Here is a 19,315-nt window from a genome sequence, read left to right on the forward strand (position 1 = left end):
CAGAAATGTCAACTAACTACTAATTCAGGATTGTTTTATTCCACATTTTGTAACCCTCCCCAAATACTTGAAATAAAACCCTATTAAAAGCTTCCTTTATGTGTATATAGAACTTCAAAAACTGCTCCTTAAATTCATATGGAACAATAAAAGAACAAAAGAACTGAGTTGGTCGGCAGGATAATGAATTCCCCCCAAATGTCCGCATCATAATACCTGGAACCTTTGAATATATTATCTGATATGGCAAAAGGAAATTCGCATATCTAGTTAAGTATCTTGAGCTAGAGAGATTATCCTAGATTATCTAGGTGGGTTCAATCTAGTCACATAATTTCTTAAAACAGGCATTTCTGAGCTGTGGTCAGAGAAAGAGATGTTACAACAGAAGCAATGTCAGAGAAATGCAAAGTTGCTACCTTTGAAGATGGAGAAAGAGGGTCACAAGCCAAGGAACGTGGGCAGCCTCTAGCAGCAGCCATTCTGCTACATAAAACAAGTCAATCAACATAGCTCTCTATCAGAGTTTTAACTTGTCATCTTCATAACAACCCATACAGGTTATAACCGTCAAAATAATATTTTGAACACAAACAGTATTACTCTAGGGCTTGTCATTTTAACCACTAAGATAGGTAAATAAATTAAGTTAAAAAATGATTATCACCAATGAGAATGGATGGAAACCTAAGCCTTTTCCACAAGACTACAGAGAACCTAAGAAATATTCAGTAATGATTTTCATATACTTATAATTTTAATACATGGTATTTTCTTTTTCTGTAAGACAGAAGATCCTGAGAAAACAGAGTATGCAATATTCTCATTAACAAAGTAATTGTCTTATAGCTTATCTAAAGGGATAATTTATTTGAATATGTCACAAATGCTGAAAATTCAAAATGTAGAGGCAATTAATATGATCGTTTATGAATACAAAATATACCCTAAGGGGACATAATATGAAGAATGCACAGTGAAAATCTTTTATTAATTCTTCAGAACTCACACTACTTTATAAAGACAAAATTAAAATACGATGCATTATCTTGGACTGAATTGTCCTAAATTTGGCAGGCAGCAAATCTAAAATTAAGAAAACCCAAAAAGGAAAACTTAGGACTCCAAATTAGTCAATTTGATATCAACCATCCAAATTGCATTAAAAAAGCATCCAGTGACACAAATAGTGTTACCCATTGAGGTTAAAGATTAATTTCATCATATGTTGTTTTAAAAACTTTGTTCTATAACATTTTCACGTGCATATGTAGACACTGGAAGAATATACATAACCAACAAATGCAAATTAAAAGATTTTCATTTTGAAAATTCATAATTTCTTTGCAAATAGTTTGCCTTTTACTGGTGAAAAGTAACATTCTTCCTGAATTATATATATAAGTATATTAAATATATATATATTAAATATATACTTATGTTCTTTTTAAAATAATAGTTTATTACTTTCTTTAGTTTGCAAAACCAAAATGTGTACACTATAGAAAATTTCAGATTTGCAGGAAAATGAAATAATGATTTTAAAATAAAATATATTAAATTCTACCTCTAGACAAGATTAAGTAAAGGGCCCAGCTTAGCAATCCAGTTATAAAGAATTAAATAACCAGATAAAAAATTGAAGCAGCAGTTTTCAGACACTGAACATCAAGCTGCTCATATCCGTGATCCCTAAGAGAGGAAAATAACTGAGGGAGCCCAACAATTACCCCCATTTTCTTCTGAGAAAGTTTCCAGCACACAATGCAGGCAGGAGGAATATGAGGGGAACCTGGTGGCCTTTCTGAGCTGAGTAGACACAGCTGAGGTGTGGGGAGGGGCCCCAGGTGGCTTGTGTTCCCAAGACAGAGCACTGCAGAAGCGGGAGCTACATAGAAATAGAGGTTCAGAGATTTGCAGAGTTTTCTATTCAGTTCTCTAGTTGAGTACAGATCGGGGTATGTGCTTGAGAAGATTACCCAAGACAATGTAAAGAACCACCCCCAATGGAGCAAATTGAACACTGATTGCCACTTAGGCCTGAAAATAAGCTAATATAAAATAGCCACCCTGAAAAACCTTGTAGTTCAAGTGACATGAGAAGATTATACAGAAGGAAGTGGAGAAAAATTACTCCTAGAATACACACTGCATTGATCCACCCACCCCTGACAAATTTCCTGGCATAGAAAGAAAAAAAAAGAAAACAATAATGAGGATAATCAAATATGCAGATCTGGAAATGACATGGATGTTAAAATTAGTATATAAGGGCAGCAAAGTTATTATAACAATAATATATTTGTGAAAGAATAGAATACAAATTAAATATGCTATTCAGATATATGAAAGATATAAACAAACAAATCCAGCTTGTAAACAAGAAAATTATAGTGTCTGAAATGAAAAGTACACTGGATTGGATTAATAAATTAGATTCTGTGGGAAAAGAAATAGTAAATTTGAAGATATATCAATAAAAACAGTTGAAAAAGAAAGAGGAAAAAAAAGGACTTAATAAAAAGGATCAGTGAAATGTTGAAATGCTTCAAATGGTTTAGTTGAAAACTCTAAAGGAGTTGAGACACAGTAAAAGTCCTTGAAGATATGGCTGAAATGTTCCAAATTTGATAAAAAAATTATAAGCACACAGATCCAAGAAGCTTGAGAAATACAAAGCACAAGAAGCAAAAAGAAAACTATAAGGCATATAATAGTAAAATTGTTTAACGTTAAACAGTCATACCAGTGATAAAAACAAAATCTTGGAAGGATGGAAGGAAGGAAGGAAGGAAGTGAGGGAGGGAGGAAGGAAAGAAGGAAAGAAGAGAAAGAAGGAATGAACAAAGAACAAACTTGTCAATAAATCTTTGCACATAGCAATACTTAATTCCTAATGATAACTTGGTATTCCTCTAATTTAAAGCCTGAGAGTGTCCATTTCCCTCTCTTTTTCACTTTTACCACCATTGTTTAAATCACCATTATTTCTTATCTGGAATATTCCACTATCAACACATCAAGACGATCAATCCTTTAAAACACAAAGCGTCCATCAGACAAATGAATAAAGAAGATATGATATATACAATGGAATTACTACTCAGCCATAATAAAGAATGCAATCTTGACATCTGCGACAACATGGATGGACCTAGAGGGCATTATGTTAAGTGAATTAAGTCAGACAGAGAAAGACAAATACTGTATATCTTTGCTTATATGTGGACTCTAAAAAACAAATGAACAAATATAACAAAACAGTAACAGATTCAAGATACAGAGGACAAACTAGTGGTTGCCAAACTGGGAGGGTAGAGAGGTGGAGGGGGTGTGTGGAGGGATGGTTGAAATAGGTGAAGAGGATTAATAGGTATGAACTACCAAGTATAAAGTAAATAAGTCACAAGAAATATTTTCAGTAATATTGTAATAAGTTTTGTGCATAATCTATAAAATATCAATCACTGTGTTGTACACCAGAAACTAATATAATATTGTAATTCAACTACACTTCAATTTTAAAATAAAATACTAATCTTATCCCCTGCTTATGAACTTCAAATATCTTTCCATTGGAATAATAGTAAAAGTCAAACTACTTCCAGTCAACTTTTTGCTTCTAGTGGGATGGACTTGCTGGTGGCAGAGCAAAACACTTTCCAAAAACAGCTAGAAATGTCAAATAAAGTATGCAATTATTTAGAGGAAGTTGAGAATTCCAAAGCAACAAAGACTCCAGAGAAAGAACCTTGAAAAGCAAAATGGGCTTCAAGTTTCTTTCTCCAAGGGTGTTTGTCAATTTTGGGGAGAGAAAGCAGAATTATTTTGAACCCTGAAAATTTACCTTCATGTCGTCTATTTTTCAACTGAATAAGTTATTTCTATGTGTACTGTTAGGATACGTTTAGTTTTATCTACATTACCAAAACAAAATAATGGATATTAACTAAGCCTGAAGATAAATAAAAAGGTTAAAGTTGAAGATTAAGCAAATTTTTAATTGGCATAAAATCACAGTGAAATTTTAGTCCTATTGCACTTACAGAGAAAGAACAATTACATTTTTTTTTTTCTGGATATGAACAAAGACTAAAGATGTGGAGAATAATTAATTGGAATAAGCACTAAACATCATGTTCCATACTCAAGAGGAGGAGCAAAATGATGATTATTTTCCTGGTAGATGAGCAAGTAGGGGAGATTTGAATACCAATTAACTCCAGACCATTGAGTCAGAACAGAGTCTATTAAGAGTTTCCCTATCAAAAATTCATAGTAGTTCACGCTGGACTGAGGCATTTCCTTAGAATGTTTGGATCCTTAATACATGATTTAAATGTTACTGAAAAAGGAGAGTAGTTCAATTTGAATATACTTGCAGTTTGTAAGAATATTAAATATATGTAAGTGTAGATCAGCTGATTTTAAAACTTATTAGCTATTTGCCTCAAGTTTACACTTGTTTTATGGTAAAACAAATAACAGTTTTAATTAACAGTTAAATATATAACTAAAAGCACTCACGTAATACACATTTACATATTCTCCAAGAAATCTTATAAATTTTCCAAGAAATGGGTGAATGGAGGAAATAATAGCCAATTGTTCAGTGAATAAATTACCAATAATTTACAGAGTATCTTTCCTGTATGCATCAGATGGTGGTCACTACAAATGATGCGAGAGTAACTTCCGTAAAGGTATTTAGCATCCATTTACATCTCAGAAAAAGATACATTAAAAACTGTCAACTACACAAAGCAGCTTACTAGTGAAAAAATGATACTTCACAGCTAAAAATATAGCTATGTACATTTAGAAGCTATAAGTTAAATGAAAATGGCATAACCAGAAAATATTTTCTACAGGAGTCAATTCAAAGAGTTATAACTTGAAGGAAGGATAGAATTTGGTGAGGGAGGTGAAACTAAAAACAAAGGAAAAAAACCAAAAGTTAGTTTGAGCACAATGACTTGCTAGGACAGAGAAAACTTCCATCTAACAAGAAGAGAGAAAGCATGGAGCATTAATGAAGGCTGTCAGTGGGAACAAAGGGGTAAATGAAATGCTTGATGATACATTTAATGAAGTGTAGTTTTTTGTTTTCTTGGTCTTTCACAAATGACCTGGAGGCTGTGCAGTGTGCTGGGTAAGAGAATGTTCACTGGAATCAGATAAAAAATTTAAATCAGATAAAGAATATACTGAAAAACATAAGTTGCATGACCTGCATTCATTCACCCCTTGGTTATCACATTTGAATTTTCAGCAGAAAAAAAATAGAAGACATTTAATGTATATTGTCCCTTTCTTCCTAGACATGATCATTCCACAGATGGTCGGTTCATTCAAGATGGGATTGCCCTTTCCTGATATTTTTGGATGTGAAACATCTTTCATGTGGTTGAAGCTATTATATGTAAAACTAAGGAGAAAAGAATTACAACTGTTGTCTCTTTAGAGATCTTGCAAGCAAGAAAACAATAGAGTGACACCTTCAAAGTGACAAAAAAAGAAAAAATCTGTCAACCTAGAAATCAAATATCAATGAAGAAGACTCCCTCTGACAAACACAAAAAATTAGAGAATTTGTTGACAACAGACTATCTTCAAAACTCTTAATGAAAGTTTTTCAGGGAGAAGGAATTTAATGTGCTTTAGAAACTGGATCTATATACAGAAACAAAGAAGATTAGAAATGGAATTTTGAAAAAAGATAAAATATTTTTTTCTCATTTTAGTTGCTCAAAAGAAAAATAATGCATGATTTAAAGCTAATAAAAATGTGTTGTGTTTTTATAACATTTACAAAAGGTAAATGTGTGACAATGATGACACAAGAGATGATATTAAGGTTGTATAATATTTGCAGTTATGGTCAGATTACTTAAAAATGTATACTCTATACTCTAGGGAATACTCTACATTACAAAGATGGTAGATAATCACTTAAAACTCTAGTATAAATGTTAAAAAAAAAGTATTTTAAACAACTACAATGATTTTTAGTGGGAACAATATACAAAGTGGTAAATTATGATATCAAAAACATAATGTGGGAGTATGTAAAATTGTGGAGTTTTGTATTTGCATGATGTTATTACAGCTTAACATAGACTGCTATAACTAAAAGATGTTTTGTGTAAGCAATATGGTAATTATAAAACAAAAACATATAGTAGATACACAAAAGATAAAGAAAAAGGTAACAATGTATATCACTACATAAATTTATCATATCACAAAGGAAGAGAGCAGGTGTGGAATAAGGAAAAAAGGAACTACAAAACCAGAAATAAGTTTAAAATGGCATTTATAAGTCTACACCTATCATCAAAATTACTTTAATTGTAAATGGGATAAATTCTCCAATCAAAAGACATAGAGTGGCTGACTGGATAAATAAACAAGACCAACTATATGTTGCCTACAAGGGACTCACTTCAGCTTTAACAACACACATAGTCTCAAAGTAAAGGGATGCAAAAAGATGTTACATGTGAATGAAATCCAAAAGAAAGCAGGGTTAGCTACAATTATATCAGACAAAGTAGACTTTAAGCCAAAAATGGTGGTGAGAGACAAATAAGATCATTGTTATTCATCATATAATGATGAAGGGGCCAATTCATTATGAGGATAAAACAATTGTAAATATGTGTGTGCTGAACATCAAAGCACCTAAATACATAAAGTAAATATTAACAGATTTTATGGCAGAAAATACAGCAATATGATAATAGTAGGAAATTTAATATCCCACTTTCAACAATGGATAGGTCAGTCCAAGAAAAAATTAATAATAAAACATTGTACTTTACACATTAGACCAGGTGGACCTAACAGACACATACAGATAGCTTCATCAAGTTCACATGGCACATTCTCCAGGATAGATAATATGTTAGGCCAAGAAACAAGTCAAATTTAAGAAGACTGAAATCATAGTAAACATCTTTACTGACCACAATATTATGAAGCCAGAAATCAATTACAAAAAGAACACTAGAAAATTCACAAATATGTGAAGAATGAAAACATTCTCTTAAATGTCCAGTGGGTCAAAGAAGACATCAAAAGAGAAACCAAAAAATATCTTGAGACAAGTGGAAAGGGAAACACAACATACCAAAACTTACAGAATGCAGTAAAAGCAGTTCTAATAGGAAAGGTTATAGCAGTGGACACCTACATTAAGAAAAAGGGAAGATCTCAAATAAACATCCATTTTATACCTCAAGGATTTAGAAAGAGAACAAAACATAAGACCAAACTGAGCAGAAGGAAGAAAATAAATTTTTAAAAAGATCAAAGTAGAAATATATAAAACAGACTAGAAAGACAATAGAAAAGTTTCATGAAGCTAAGTGTTAGTTTTTTTAAAAAGATAAAGAAAATTGACAAAACTTTAGATAGACTAAAAAATAAAGGAGACTCAAATAAATAATATCTGAAGCAACAGAAACAGACACTACAACTGATAAATATTAAGAATCATGAGAAACTTCTATGAACAATTACATGTAAACAAGTTGGATAACCTATAAGAAACGGATAAATTCCTAGAAATATACAACCTGCCATAAATGAATCAACAATAGAAACTCCGAACAGACCAATTATTAGTAAGGAGACTGAAGCAGTAATCAAAACCCTTCTAATACAGAAAAGTCAATAACCAGATGGCTTCATTGGTGAATTCTAATACACATTTATAGAAAATTAATATTAAAATTTCTCCAATTCCTTCAAAGAACTCAAGAGGAAGGAACACTTTCAAACTCACTTTTTTTTTTATGGTACATGGGCCTCTCGCTGTTGTGGCCTCTCCTATTGTGGAGTGCAGGCTCCAGATGCGCAGGCTCAGCAGCCATGGCTCACGGGCCTAGCCGCTCCATGGCATGTGGGACCTTCCCAGACCGGGGCACGAACCCGTGTCCCTTGTGTTGGCAGGCAGACTCTCAACCACTGCGCCACCAGGGAAGCCCTCCAAACTCATTTTACCAGGCCAGAATTGCCCTGATATCAAAGCCAGACAAGGACACAGTAAGAAAACAAAATTACTGGCCAATATTCATTGTGATCATAGATACAAATATCTTCAACAAATTAGTAGGTAACTTAATTTAAAAGTCAATAAAAGGGTCATATAGCATGATCAAGTGGGATTTATTTTTTGGATTCAAGGATAATTCAGCATATACAGATCAATAATTTGATACATCACATTAATGAAATGAAGGATATAAATCATATGATAATCTCAATAGATGCAGAAAAAGCACTTGACAAAATTCAACATCCAGTCAAGACAAAAATTCTCAACAAATTAGGTGTACATGGAATGTACCACCACATAATAAAAGCCATATATGACAAGTCCACAGCTAACTCCATACTCAATGGTGAAAACTTTAAAGCTTTTCCTCTAAAATCGGGGCATGAAAATGATGCTCACTCTCACCATATCTGTTCAACATAGTAGTGGAAATCCTAGCCAGAACAATTAGGCAAGAAAAGGAAATAAAAGGCATCTAAATCTGAAAGGAAGAAATGAAATTGTTTCTGCTTGCAGATGGCATGATCTTATATGTATAAAACCCTAAAAACTCCAATTAAATAAATGTTAGAACTAATAAATGGGTTCTGTAAAGTTGCAGAATACAAAATCCACATATAGAAATCAGTTTCTTTTTGATATGCTAGCTACAAACTTTAGAAAAGAAAAATTAAGGAAACAATTCCACTATCATTAGCATCAAAAAGAATAAAACACAAATTTAACAAAGAGGTGAAGGATTTGTAGATTGAAAACTATAAAATATGATGAAATAAAATGATCAAGGTGCAAATAAATGGAAAGATATCCAGTATTCATGATTGGAAGAATTAATATGTAAAAATAAAAGAACAAAAGAACTGAGTTGGTCGTCAGGATAATGAGTTCCCCCCAAATGTCCATATCCTAATAACTGAAACCTTTGAATACAATATCTGACATGGCAAAAGGAAATTTGCATATCTAGTTAAATGTCTTGAGCTAGAGAGATTACCCTAGATTATCTAGGTGGGCTCAATCTAATCACATAATTTCTTAAAACAGTCATTTCTGAGCTGTGGTCAGAGAAAGAGATGTGACAACAGAAGCAATGTCAGAGAAATGCAAAGTTGCTGCCTAAGATGTCCATTTGACCCAAAGCATTCTATATCAAATGCAATCCCTATCAAAATTCCAATGGCATTTTTCACAGAAAAGAAAAAAATCCTAAAATCATATGAAATCACAAAAGACTCTAAATAGCCAAAGCAATCCTGAGAAAGAAGAACAAAGCTGGCAGCATCATGCTTCCTGATTTCAAATATATTACAAAGCTTTAGTAATCAAAAAGGTGTGGTATTGGCATTATAAACAGACATGTAGAACAATGGAGCAGAAAGGAATATCAGAAATAAACACATGCATTTATGGCCAATTAAGTTTCAACAAAGGCAGCGAGAATCAACAGTGGGGGAAGGATAGTCTCATCAATAAATGGTGTTGGGAAAACTTGATATCCATAAGCAAATGAATGAAACTGGACCCCTATCTTACTCCATACAGTAAAATCTACTCAAAATGACTTAAAGACTTGAATATGAGACATGAAAACAGAAACTCCTAGAAGAACTCACAGGGGATAAGCTCCTTGACATTGGTACTGGCAATATTTTTGCTTATGACACCAAAAGTATAAGGGAATCCTTGTACATTGCTGGTGGGAATGTAAAAATTAAAATTTTCAAAAATGAAAAATAGATTTACCATATGATACAGCAATACTGCTTCTGCTTTATATATACAAAGAAAATGAAGTCCAGATCTCAAACTCTTCTCTGATATCTCTATCTGCACTCCCATGCTCATTGCAGCATTATTCACAATAGCCATGGTATGGAAACAATATAAATGTCAGTGGATGAGAGGAAAAAGAAAATATGGTATATATATCATATATATATATATATATATATATATATATATATATATATATATATGTGATAAAAAATAAATAATATATTGGGGCTTCCCTGGTGGCACAGTGGTTGAGAGTCCGCCTGCCGATGCAGGGGACACGGGTTCGTGCCCTAGTCCGGGAAGATCCCACATGCCGCGGAGCGGCTGGGCCCGTGAGCCACGGCCGCTGAGCCTGCGCGTCCAGAGCCTGTGCTCCGCAACGGGAGAGACCACAACAGTGAGAGGTCCGCATACCACCAAAAAAACAAGAATAATATATTGGATTATAACACAAAGGAAAAAACAAATATCTATGAGTCCACATTGATTTACATGAGAAATAAGTAAACAGTCCAAATCTTCCTCATAGAAGAATCACAAGTCTATATCCCGAATATTTATATATGTATGTAAAAGCAAAGAAAGAAATAAAAAAACCACCATAAGAACATCACAATAACAACTGCTGCAGGCAAGAATCACTAATGAATGCTAGCAAAAGTGAGCAAAATTTAAGGGAAATAGAATATGTGCATAGTTTCAAAGTTTTTACTTCAAAAGATTTATTAATTTCTGTGGTGGTTTTAACATAATTCCACAAATACTTTGATACTCCACCTTCAAGAAAGTGGAGCTTAATTCTTCTCCCCTTAACTATGAACTACACTTGGTGACTCATGTCTAGTGAACAGCATACAGAAAGGGAAAAGCGGTAACTGCAATGTAAAGATCTGCAGACACCATCTTAACCCAGTGGTAAGGTAAACATCTCCAATAATCATAATTAAGGTTGATATCACGCATCACCTGATATGATGCAATGAATGATAAGGGTATTATACCTCATGAACTTCCTTCCAAAACTGCACTACTCCAGTATAATCATGAAAAAAACTAAAATGTAGGGGCATTCTACAAAATAACTGACCAGTGTTAGTCAGACGGCAAGGTCATGAAAAACAAGAAAAGACTGATCAACTGTCAAACTAGAGGCATCTAAACAGGCAGGATGACTAAATGCAAGATGGAATCTTGACTGGATCCTGGAACATTATTGAAAAAAAGACATTATTGAAAAAAATGTTGAAATTTAATAGAGTCTGTGGCTTTGTTCATAGTATTGTACTACTGTGAACTTCTGAGTTTTCAGAAATGTACCCTGAATGTGTAAGCAAGTAACATTAGGCCACGCTGAATGAAGGGTATGCAGAAACTCCCTGTAATATGTTTTTAACCATTCTGTAAAACAAAAGTCATTTCAAAACAATAAGTAAAAAAGGTTAAGAAGAATTTTATTAAATGTCAAGGGCAAAGGGAAAAAAAGCTTATTAAAGATGACTTCGAAAAACACAAGAATAGCTATTTCTTAAAAAAGAAATTGTGTCTTATTTAGCTCTGTATTTCTGGATATCAAATAGTTGTTTGGCACATGGAGAACAAAATGTAATAAAGCAAATTAAATGAATATTTGTTTGAATGCTTAATATCACTATATCCTATAGAGCTAGCATACTAAAAGTATAGCTTATACGAAAATGAACCAATAAATTCGTTTTAACAGCAAACTATACAATATCATAACTATTTCTACACCATAAATTGTCAAAATCATCATCTTATAAGCTCAGTTTCAGCTTCATTTAATACTGTATAGTAGGGAACATGTTGGCATGTGCAATAGAGGAAAGAAACATATTTTCTACCACTCAGTAAATTAAAACTTTATATAAGTTTCGTAAATTTGTTTTCTTTTTGCCTATGTAAGATCATTTTTTGGTACAGTAGTACAACTAACATCTTTTGAAGCTAAGTAACGTCTTTTGTCTTATTGGGTAGCTTTCCTTGTGCATTAACTAAGGCATGATACGTCAAACTTGAGAAGCAAGGGAAACAGCTACATCTTTATCTCTCTTGTAAGAACATTATATCAGTAAAATTTAAATGCCTTATTTGCAAAATTAGTGTCGTGCATGAATAACATGGGATTTCACTAGTTTCCACAAAAGTTTTCCACAAAAAGGCTATTGATGAAAAATTAATTTGAACTTAATAAGACAAAAGAAACTAAAAGAAAACCCTGCTTTTATGGACTCTTTTTTTTTCCTAATAATTTTTTTTAACAACTTTAGTGGAGTATAACTGCTTTACAGTGGTGTGAATGGTGTGTTAGTTTCCACTTTATAACAAAGTGAACCACCTATACATATACATATATCCCCATATCTCCTCCCTCTTGCATCTCCCTCCCACTCTCCCTATCCCACTCCTCTAGGTGGACACAAAGCACTGAGCTGATCTCCCTGTGCTATGCAGCTGCTTCCCATTAGCTATCTATTTTACATTTGGTAGTGTATATATGTCCATGGCACTCTCTCACTTCGTCCCAGCTTACCCTTCCCCCACCCCATGTCCTCAAGTCCATCCTCTACATCTGTGTTTTGATTCCTGTCCTGTCCCTAGGTTCTTCAGAACTTTTTTTTTTATTCCATATATATGTGTTAGCATTTGGTATTTGTTTTTCTCTCTCTGACTTACTTCACTTTGTATTACAGACTCTAGGTCCATCCACCTCACTACAAATAACTGTTTTGTTTCTTTTTATGGCTGAGTAATATTCCACTGTATATATGTGCCACACCTTCTTCATCCATTCATCTGTCGATGGACACTTAGATTGCTTCCATGTCCTGGTTATTGTAAATAGAGCTGCAGTGAACGTTGTGGTACAGGAACCTTTTTGAATTATGGTTTTCTCAGGGTATATGCCCAGTAGTGGGACTGCTGGGTCATATGGTAGTTCTATTTTTAGTTTTTTAAGGAACCTCCATACTGTTCTCCATAGTGGCTGTATCAATTTACATTCCCACCAACAGTGCAAGAGGGTTCCCTTTTCTCCATACCCTCTCCAGCATTTATTGCTGGCATATTTTTGATGATATGGCCATTCTGACTGGTGTGAGGTGATACCTCATTGTAGTTTTGATTTGCTTTTCTCTGATGATTAGTGATGTTGAGCATCCTTTCATGTGTTTGTTGGCAGTCTGTATATCTTCTTTGGAGAAATGTCTATTTAGGTCTTCTGCCCGTTTTTGGATTGGGTTGTTTGTTTGTTTTTTTGATATTGAGCTGTGTTGCTTGTATATTTTGGAGATTAATCCTTTGTCAGTTGCTTCATTTACAAATATTTTCTCCCATTCTGAGGGATGTCTTTTATCTTGTTTATTATGTCCCATTTGTTTATTTTTGTTTTTATTTCCATTTCTCTAGGAGGTGGGTCAGAAGAATCTTTCTGTGATTCATGTCATAGAGTGTTCTGCCTGTTTTCCTCTAAGAGTTTGATAGCTTCTGGCCTTACATTTAGGTCTTTAATCCATTTTGAGTTTATTTTTGTGTATGGTGTTAGGGAGTGTTCTAATTTCATTCTTTTACATGTAGCTGCCCAGTTTTCCCAGCACCACTTATTGAAGAGGCTGTCTTTTCTCCATTGTATATTCTTGCCACGTTTATCAAAAATAAGGTGACCATATGTGTGTAGGTTTATCTCTGGACTTTCTATCCTGTTCCATTTATCTATATTTCTGTTTTTGTGCCAGTACCATGCTGTCTTGATGACTGTAGCTTTATAGTATAGTCTGAAGTCCAGGAACTTGATTCCTCCAGCTCCATTTTTCTGTCTCATCTATGGACTCCTGAGAGATGCCATTTAAAATAAGAATCTTTTGGTCACCCAGGTGGAATATTTAACCATTTGTAATGAAGGTCAGCAATTTTATTCATTTCAAGGTGTATTAATTACTCTACATCAGAAAATGGAGAATATTATCTTCAAATTCATATCAAATATTAAAAACCCAATGTTTAAGTATCACCAATATAATTTCTTTGAGGATTATATGGCAATTAAGCTGCATACTTAGCCAATAGAGACTAATTTATATTCATTCTTTCTGTTTCCCATTCTGGGACCAATACATTGTATCATTTGGCATTACATAAATGTCAACTGTTGTATTTGTGCAATATGCTTTTTTGCTGTTATCTGTGTCTTTCTAGATGTTTTTAAACTTTATATTATAAAAAAGTATCTGTCCACAAAAATGTAAAACTGTGTGTGAAATGAATAATCTTTGAATAGTTTTTTTAAATGTTTATAGTTATTTAATTCACATTCAATTTTTCTCCCTGGATATACGTGCTTGACATGAAATATTTCAAACATAAACATACTAGCAATGGTAAATCCTGAAGACATACTATGTCAACTAGGAATCCACTCTAGATTTTCTGTCTTTTTTATAAATCCAAAACACTAAAGTTTATTGCAACAGTCCATAAAGCATATAAATATTCTTTAATTCATTATCTAAAGATCCATATGTTTGAATATTTTAGTGGTTCTCTGTATTTTATTGTCAAGGGTGTCCTTATAGTGAGATGATTAGTTATACTTTGGAATGATGAACCTGTAATATATGAACTTCCTTCCTTTTCTAAAAGTCCAGTGTGCTCACAAAGTGCCAAGAAATAGAGTATTTGAAATTAAACGGAGTTCTATGCTGAGCTCTGTCATGGTGTTATTCAGGATGATGAATATAGTCAGGATTCTTAGTCCAAATCCATCATTGCCCTCACAGAGCCACAGCAGATATTGCTAAACAGTGAGGATGCATAAGGTACACAGCACTTTTATCATCAAATATGTCTCTGACTGCAAACCTCTAGAGTCATCTCCTCTGGTGACTTGTTTAGGCCATGTGTCAGCTGATACTTGCTCTTCCACATACAAGCTATGACACAGTATGGCAATAATAGATACTGGAAAAAAGTCTTCCAGAGAATGTAGCCAGGGGCCACAGAGGACAGTGGACAAAGGACTATCTGTCCAACAGCAGAAGCAGGTTAGAATAAGGAAGACCCTCACTTCCCTCAGTCTCCCACGGTTTCAGACTTGCTGAGGGGCAGTGAGTCCCCCACTCCCCTCACCCATCCTCTTCTGTAAGTTTAGCTTAACCTTTTGAATTAGGCATTTCTAGGCTGCATTAACCACTGATAAATGCATGCCCCATGGTAGATTACTTAAACTCTGATACTCAGCTTCCATACATGAAAAATAGGGGTGATGATACATAATTTTCCAGGTTGTAAAGTTTAGAGAAAAAGCTATGCATTTCAATACTAAGCAGAATACCTGACATATAGGTATTCAAGAATGATATTTTTTAAATTATCATTATTAAAAAAATACTCCTTGCTCAGTTGATCAAAACAATGTGTTCCTCAAAAAAGTATTATGTTTTAAAAAACTTTACCCTGCCCATTTGTCATTTTGTGTCAGAGATATAATGTAAAAAGTGATTTTATAACTTAAGATTTTACAAATAGGATTAGTTGTGAAGAACAACTACAACAAAACATTATATAAAAACTACCAATACTTTGCCTAAACATTTAAACAAGAACTTATATGTCACTAATAATTTATCAACATTACCCTCAAATGTTATTAATTCTGAGAATCCTTATATAAATCTATGCCCATTTACCTAGGGGAAGTGGGTGTGCTCCTGGGGAACAGAAAAGATCCCTTCACATAGCTCTTATGCACATTCATATACCCCCATATATATTCGTTGTCCCTTTCCTCCAAGGCACTGTTTTACATATAACTATAATTTACCCTGTTCATGAACTCATTCTGATTACACACGAGCCCCATTCAAACTACATCCCAGAACTACTGCCTCTGTCGTGTTATTAAAACAGGTATGGTCCTTCTTTAATTCTTCTGCTCATTTTGTGTGTGTTAATTATAACACAAATGCCATAATGAGAGGTATGCACTACTAAATTGACTGGATTGGAGGGTACACAGTGCAACCTTGACTAAGAACTTGAAATCTATGTGTTCAGTTTCAGGGATGTGTTTAAAGGAATGTAAGCCATTCTCAAGTTCCACCTTTCTCTCTCTCCACAACGTGTGTTTTCAAACATCCTGGCTGTTTCTCCTGTTTGTTATGAATTTACAACTACCACTAAAAAACTATATTTATTTTTAGCACCTAAACATAATGTCCATCCTTCCTTATACACAGTAGCTTTTCCTCTGAGTTCTCCATTCCGATTTTTATTTCTCTCTCAATATCTGTTTTTGATACTTATATTCTTCATTTTCTATACTTTTGAGAGTATAACCCAGGTCCACTTAAAGCTCACATACCTCAAGTCATTGCTATAATTGTTTTGAATATCCAGATATCTGATAATTGTTAAAATAATTCCATGTTTCAAAATATTTCTTGAAAATATGAAATAATTTTTTAAAGTTTTTAAAAATAGAAATTTTATGCTGATCATAGAGAAACTCTGAGCTATAATAGGATGTCATCCAAAAGACCATGCCATAGCAAACAAAAGAAACAGAAGGTCAGAAGATTCACAATCTGAGTTAATCAAGATACAGTACGTTAGCACTTGGAGCAAAGAACATACGGCAACTCTAAAACTAGCATATGTGGTTGTTAAGAATTCAGGCTCAGTTCCCAAGGCACGTGGACTTGAATCCTGGGATAGGCACTTACTACAGTTGGACTCTGGGTCAGCTGCTTTAACTCTCTGGTTATAGCCTCATTTTGTCTAAAATGGGATGGAGAGTGGCAAAAATATCATTCACCTTCTAAAATTCTTACAAAACATAAAAAAATAAGTTGTCAAATATGCCCAGACAGAAGAATTTCCTGTTGATTTTGTTGTGATCACTGTGGCACTAAACAATTTAAAAATAAATCAGTGCTGGGTGCTATGGATCTAAAAGGGATATACTCATATTTTTTTGGTGTTCTCAGTCAAAACAGGTGGGTGCTGAGCCTGAAAAAAATGATTTCATTAAATATTTACTGAGGGTCTAGTATGTGATTGGCATTAAAGTTAGTGAGCAAAAACTGATGTAGTCTTTTCATTGAGCTGTAGTCTAGCAGAAAAAATAGACATGTGTGTCAAATATCACACAACTAGCTCCATTAACTGATTCTTTCAACAAACACTTAACTGAATATTCACTATTTGTCAGGTACATTCAAGATGCTGCAGATGCACTCGTGAACAAACAAAGACAAAAGTTTACCTGTTATCATGAAACTTACATTCTAGTTGTAATGTCCAAAAATAACTGAAATTCATAAAATATGTGGTGATAAGTGATAAGAAGAAAAATAAAGGAGAAAGGGGGATAAAATGTGAAAGATGCCAGTTGGAAGTTTACCCTAATTATGGTTTGCCTGGGAGGCTCCCCTGATATAGTCACTACTGAGCTAGAACATAAAGAAGTAATTGGGATCACCAGGCAAAGAAAGGGAAAGAGCCCTTTAGGCAGGGAGGATTGCATGTGAAAATGTCCTGTGGTAGAGATATTACTGCTCAGAAGTAACATCCTTGTGCTTGGATAAGGAAGAACAATATGAGAACTTCATCATCTAGTCACTTTGATGTAAGCTTTTAAGAGTCAACTGCAGGCTACGCTCTTCATTCCTGTGTTGTATGTAGGTCTACAACAGACTGGTACAGGCCTCTTTTACAACTGCCTTTCCATAACTAACATAAATAATAAAGTTGATGCTTTGTATGTCTAAGAAGTTCACCTACCCCATTTCAGTTGCTCTTGTAATTCTGTTTTCTACATTGTGAAGAGGCCAGGCTCTAGAGGTAGACTGGGTGTGAGGTCTTTGTGTAACATTTATTAGCCATGTGACTTGGACAAATGAATGAATGTTTCCGAGGCTCATTTTGCTCACCTACAAAATGAAGCCAATAATGTTATCTGTTACACAGTGTTGTGAGGTTAATATGATAGTGTTGTGTGAGATGCTGCATTTGGCACAGTTCTGGGATCATAATCAATCTTTCAGAGATTTGTGACTTTTAATGAAAATACTAATAGGTATAATCCCTTACTGCAATAGAATGACTGTGACATATGGACTTCAGGTGCTCTAACTTTCATAAACAACTTACATCCTCAGTCACTCTCCTTGAATTACAAAGAGGGACTTGTGAGGTTTTATTGGTTTAGTACACAAAACATAAATCTTTCAGATAGATTATTGCTTGGAATATTATCTCTTTCTTTTGTGGCTGTTTCTTGACTCTAAAATATCTCTATTTCTTCCCGGGATAAAAATTGCCCACTAATGAAAAAATGCTCTCTCATTTAGCAGTGCCTATGAAAGCAAGGAGAGACTCCCTTAACTGCTTCTTGACTGCTACGAAGATAATTATAGCCTTTTTTTTTAATTCCAATTTTCTTTGTCACATTTGTTGATAATGAAGTCCTATTGTTAATAATGAAGACTCCTACATAACTTTCAGATTAATGATTTATTACTACATGAATAAAAATTAAAAACAATGTTCATTATTTTAAATTGGGCTATCATTACAGCTCCAAATGTGTTACCAAAAAAAAAAAAAAATCCTGTGGCATTGTTAGTTCTTCATAGGAACAAAATTTGTAACTTTCTGTGGCCATAATGACACTGATTTCTACTATTGAACTTTAATAAGTTAACCATTTTAAATTTAAATAATACATATAAATGAGCTGTTGATGTGTCCCATTATTTCAGTGAAAAATTAACAAAGATATATATTGGGGGGGACCTTGAAGATGGCGGAAGAGTAAGACGCGGAGATCGCCTTCCTCCCCACGGATACACCAGAAATACATCCACACGTGGAACAACTCCTACAGAACTCCTACTGAAGGCTGGCAGAAGACCTCAGACCTCCCAAAAGGCAAGAAACTCCCCACGTAACTGGGTAGGGCAAAAGAAAAAACAGAGACAAAAGAATAAGGACGGCACCTGCACCAGTGCGAGGGAGCTGTGAAGGAGGAAAAGTTTCCACACACTAGGAAGCCCCTCCGCGGGCGGAGACTGCGGGAGGCGGAGGGGGGAGTTTCGGGACCGCGGAGTAGTGCACAGCGACGGGTGCGGAGGGCAAAGCGGGGAGATTCCTGCACAGACGATCGGTGCCGACCAGCACTCACCAACCCGAGAGGCTTGCTGCTCACCCACCGGGGCCGGCGGGGCTGCGAGCTGAGGCTCGGGTTTTGGTTTTGGACGGAGCGCAGGGAGAGGACTGGGGTTGGCGGCTTGAACATAGCCTGAAGGGGTTAGTGCACCACGACTAGCCGGGAGGGAGTTCGGGGAAAAGCCTGCACCGGCCGAAGAGGCAAGAGACTTTTTCTTCCCTCTTTGTTTCCTGGTGCGCGAGGAGAGGGGTTTAAGAGCGCTGCTTAAAGGAACTCCAGAGACGGGCGCGAGC

Source organism: Phocoena phocoena, chromosome 1, assembly GCF_963924675.1.
Source record: "Phocoena phocoena chromosome 1, mPhoPho1.1, whole genome shotgun sequence".
Lineage (NCBI taxonomy): Eukaryota > Metazoa > Chordata > Mammalia > Artiodactyla > Phocoenidae > Phocoena > Phocoena phocoena.